Consider the following 5,873-nt stretch of genomic DNA (forward strand, 5'->3'; position numbering starts at 1 on the left):
CATTTACCAACATGTCCTCTCCAAATCCATCATCTTGGGGCTTTCAGGTGGGCACAGGTAGGGGTGATGAGGAGAACATGGTGCTGAGTTACCATGGCCTTCCTAGGATGCACAGAATCTAGAGGAGATGGAAGAGTGAATGCAACCAAATTTTTGAGGGAGAGCTGAGGATCCAGAAGTTTAAGTGACTGTATATACACAAGCATTACACTCAAATGAGCCCTAATAAGAAAGAGAACTGACTTTTTAACAAGAGCAGCAATAAAAGATTGAAGGAAATCAGTAGATGGAGTGACAACTTTAGTAGAGTGAAAAATTAAAGAAAATTCTGACAACCTAATATACTACATCAACAAATACACCCTTCAGAACTTAAGGTGTAATAAAGATATTTTCAGAGAAACAAGAACTAAACAAAATTTGCCTGCAGATTTATACTAGTAGAGACACCAGGGGCAGCCCTGTGGCCAAATGGTGATGCTCATGTACTCTGCTTTGGTGGCCCAGGGTTCAGTGGTTCAGATCCTGGGCATGGACCTAGCATGGCTCATCAGGCCATGCTGTGGTGGCATCCCACATAGCAGAACTAGGAGGACCTACAACTAGAATATACAACTATGCATTGGCTGGCTTTGTGGAGAATAAGAAAAAAAGAAAATGATTTGCAACAGATATTAGCTCAGGGCCAATCTCAAAAAACAGTAAAAAAAAGAAAGAGAGGACAACACCCAAAAAACAGTTAGAGAGATACAGTGCAACAGATGTCCATTTGTAGTTCTTTAAAAAAAAAAATAACACCAAGGGGAATTCTTTAGTCAGCAGGAAAGTGATCATTAGAGAAACTTGAAAATTGCAAAGAAATGAGAATAGAGATATTTATAAGATTGGTAAATATAAAAACAAATATTGACTGAACTAAAAATACCAATAATAACAATATCATTTGGGGATTCTGAATTATCCAAAGGGCATACTTCTGTGAAAATAAATTTGGAAACTCAGTTGAATTAGATAATTTCCAAGGGAAATACATATTACCAAAATTGACTCCCTATGATACAGAAAATCTAAATACATCAAATTCTGTACAATCAATGGAGAGGGCTATTAAGCAACTATTCCATAAAATAGAACCAGGCCCATATGGTTTCATGGGGAATTCTATTAATGATCAAAGACCTGATAGTCTGAATGCCCATGAACTATGCCAGAGCATTGACCATAAAGGAGAACATCTTAATTTGTTTTGTGAATGAAACAAATACACATTAATGTGTAAGCATCTTAAAGAAGTAGAAAAATAAAATTTCAAGTTGACAGTACTTATGAATATTAATGCAAATGTACTCAATAAAATATCATCAAATAGAATCTAACACCACATTAATAAACTAATACCTACAAACAAATGGGATATTTCCAGGAATTTGAAGTTGGATCAGTATCAGGAAATCTTTACTATAATACAAAATATTATTATTATTATATTTTTTTTGAGGAAGATTAGCCCTGAGCTAACATCTGCCACCAATCCTCCTCTTTTTGCTGAGGAAGCCTGGTCCTGAGCTAAGATCCATGCCCATCTTCCTCCACTTTATATGTGGGACGCCTACCACAGCATGGCTTGCCATGCGGTGCCATGTCCGCACCCAGGATCTGAACAGGCGAACCCCGGGCTGCAAAAGTGGAACGTGCGCACTTAACCGCTGCGCCACCTGGCTGGCCCCACAAAATACTATTAAATCTTAGGTTAAGAATCATGTAACTCTTTCCACAGGTGCTGAAAGAGACTTCAAAAGAATTTAATAACACTCAAGAAAAAAAGACTTGGTGGATTCTCTCTTAATAAAATATATATTTTACATGAAATATGTATGATATATATAAGTATATTTTCATTATGTATAATGTTATATTGTGGATATTATTATACATAAATAGATACTTATATATCATATATTTCATGTAAAATATATATTATGTATATTATTATACAGAATAAAACATACATTCCTTAGGTATACAGTCAACATTTTACTTAATGGGAATCATTAGAGGGGTTTCCTTTAACATCAGGATCAAAACCATAATGCTCAGTAATCAATACTGTGGTGAAAATATTAGCCAATGCAACTAGATTAATGACATCAGTTAAAGTCATAATAATTGCAAAAGAAGATGTAAAATCTTCTAATGACTTTAGACATACTTTAAAAACAAGAGAAAAAAAAAGAAATTCTGGGGGCCAGTCTGGCGGCATAGTGGTTAAATTTGGCGTGCTCTGCTTTGGGTCTCTAGGTGCATAGGTTCAGATCCCAGGCACAGACATACACCACTCATCAAGCCATGCTGTGGTGGCAATCCATATTTAAAATAGAGGGAGATTGGCACAGATGTTAACTCAGGGCCAATCTGCCTCAAGGAAACAGAGGAGGATTGGCAGCAGATGTTAGCTTAGGGTCAATCTTCCTCACTAAAAAAAAAAAAATAAAGACATTCTGAAAGCACAAATTGTTTGGAGGTACTGTAACTGAATAGTCAGTTCAAGAGACTTCAAGTAGTTGTCAGGAGGTAGATATTTGTCAATCCTGCCTCATTCCATCTTGATCTTTCTTTACTGGAAAACTCACACCTTAGCAGACTAAACTCCCCGCCCACCAGCTCCTCCCTTTTTAGAGTTCAATCTAAATATGAAATAGGTCATACCTAAACAGACTCAGCCATCTCCAACCCTCTTCCAAAAATGGACAGTTTAGTGTCCCCTTCGCAGTTAAATTGACTTGGGTTCAACACCCTGTTTCTGTGTTCCTGTAGTGTTGTCTGATTTGCAGCATCTCTTCCCTAATCTGTCACACTTCCACAGTGCAATTAATCTATTAAAATAAGGTTTAATTTAATTTATTTATTTAGGCCCTAATTCTAAGTTTCTATTTGTAGGACCTTATTGAGTAAATTTCTTACCTAAACTCAGCCCAATATTATTATTTAGCTTTCCCTGCAAAAATATTAGCATTCTGTCTTTGAATTCCAGCTTATGCCCTGCTCCAATAGGGTAAGCCTCCAGGTGTGAAACGTTTGAGAGGGTCATTATTTTATCTTTTATAATCTCAGTCATAACACCACACTGAGCATGGTATTTGGACCAGGATGCCAAGTGATTTCCTGAAGTCACATGAGAGATTGCAATCATCTTTCTAGGTCATTCTTGTTACAGGGGAGTCTCTGCTACAATGAGACTGCCTCTCTAACTGGTCAATAACTATTCCCAGGCCTCTGGCTCTTCCTTTCTCTACCTTCTTGTCATATTTGAGTTAACTCCCTTCAAATCTCCAGATTAGGCATCTAAACTTTTAAGGAATATTCTTCCTTAGCGTGTTAATAATTAAAATCAATTAATTCACACTAGTCTATAATATAAAGCAATTAATAGATTATATTTTTATAATTCATAATTTTAGCTCTGATATTATTATTCTCCAGGTGATAAAGATATCTGTGAATTGATATGGAATGATTTCCAGGATTTACTGTTAATATACAAAAGCAATATGTCCAAGCATATCTGTAGTAAGCTACCCTTTGAAAGAGAAATAAGAAAATATAGAGGTATCTTCTCATTTGAGCAAAAAGGAGCACATGGAGTCAGAGACTAATGTGTTAGGTTTCCTACAAGTCCTGGGTGGGAATGCATGGAAAGTCTGGGGAGATGGATACACCTATTTGTATATTTTGAGCAGGTTATCTTTTACTTACTCAAAAATAAATAACTAAAGAGAATGGGAAAAATTTTTAAAGAAAACAGACTGACAATTATATTTCAAATGAATAGCATGACAAGACTGAAGGAGAAATTAAATAACTAATCCAGGTAATTATGGAACACAGAATTCTGCAAATATACCTTTAGGAAAAAACTGCAAAAATATTGAACTGCACTTAGTAGTTTTGTCATCCACTGTGATATGGGTTCAAGATCCTGAAATTACTTAAAGGGTCTTCCAGGATACAGTGAATAACTAAAAATATTGTTAAAAAAGGGAATGACTCCCCACTATCAGGGAAAGGTGTCCCCCATGTGGAAAAGGAGAGGCTAGAAAGGACTCTGTGGTGTCAAACTGGAATGGGAGATGTCAGTTTGAACTCACGACTTTTAATACCTATATAAATAGGTTGAAATTTATGTATTATATCTCAATATTTATTCATTCTCATCCCCCATTCTTTACACCCTATTCCCAACGCACCTCCTACGAGTAATCATTTCTATTAGTTTATTAGTTTCTTGTTTATACTTCCTGTGTTAAGCAATGAACACACCTAACAAATTTTCTCTCTGAATATCATTCTTCCCTAAAAGAGGTCCAACTTACTTAGAAAGATGGTTGATTCCAGGGCTGGGGCCAGGAAATACAATGATGATCTCGGAAAATTTTGCTGAGCCTGAAAGTAAGGAAGTGATCAATGAATCATGGCCTTAGGAGCCAGCTCAAATAGCTCCTCATCACCAAATCTGGAACAATTTGAGTTTCAAAAAGAAGAACAACGATAATGGATTATGACTCAGAGGTTAAATGAAAATCTATGAATCTATATGATATAGATAAATTGACAAAAATTAAATGGTAGAGAAGAGAAATTTTCCTTGGACAGAGACTAATGCATGTAGAGTGATTGATAGAATGAGAAAAATCGCCATTTGGCCACCACAATTACGATAATTGTTTCAGGCAAGAATCACCTGATTCTTATGAAGTACGATGTTAGATATAGTGGTTGAAATTTTAACGAGAAAGAGCATGTTTCCATAACCTCAAAATATCAACCTAAGTTATATTTATTAATTTCAAAGATAAAAATACTAACTTTATAGTAGAGAAACCTGGCAGAAATCACCTTAATCAATTGACCGATGTTAAAACCACCAGTAATTGGAAAAATTGATGTCAGCTTCCTTGTGATAATATGCACTGTGGTGTACCAACCAATGATCTAATAGCTTGAATCTGAGATAAATGCATACCTACATAACAATAAAGCAAACATGGTTAAATATTAACTTTGGGGAAATCTGGGGGAAATTTATATGAGAATTTTTCATGGAAGTTTTACTTTTCAGTAAGTCTCTAATGGTTTCAAAAGAAAAAGTTAAAAAATCCTGTGTCTATAATTACTCTATAAAAGAGAATAGAATATCCTACCAGTATATTACTAAATTTAAAGTTGGCATCCAGGCAGACAATTATGACCTTCTTTAATATTCTCCTTGTAGCCCGTCAGAGACGGAATATGAACTGCTGAACCATAGGCAGAACAAGGAAAGCAATTCCATAAAATGTCATCCCTACCCTTTAAGATTTTACAGTCTCTATAATGGAACTGTAGAGGAAATTTTACACAGAATAGAAGCATGTCTATAGAATAAAACATATCGGCATATTTGCCACCCACAAATTGGCACATAAATATGTAACTAGAAAATGTTATATTTACCAACGTGGGCTAGATAGTCTCCATTTACCCCTCCAGGTCCATTCTCCAGGCTTCTCTACCCTGTTTTGGCTCAAGAGTCTGACCTGTATGGACACCTTGGCTCTTTGGATTTCGCTAATGGAAACACAAGCAAGAGATCAAATGCAGAAGGAGAGAGATGTTGGGGCTTTTATTCTCTTTTCTTCCATGGGTTGAGAGGGGCTGTCCACAGTTCCTGTCCAGGTGTTCTCTCCTACCTCTATGCATCTCATCAGGTTCTCATAAGTACTCCCTCCCCTTGCACCCCTCTCCAGCTGCTAGCCCTGCGTGCCTCAACATCCCTTAATAGTTTCCCTTAACCTTGCCACTACTTTTGTAAACAAGCCATTATTACAATATTTTTA

The sequence above is a fragment of the Equus caballus genome, chromosome 25, assembly GCF_041296265.1.
Source record: "Equus caballus isolate H_3958 breed thoroughbred chromosome 25, TB-T2T, whole genome shotgun sequence".
NCBI classification, from domain to species: Eukaryota; Metazoa; Chordata; class Mammalia; order Perissodactyla; family Equidae; genus Equus; species Equus caballus.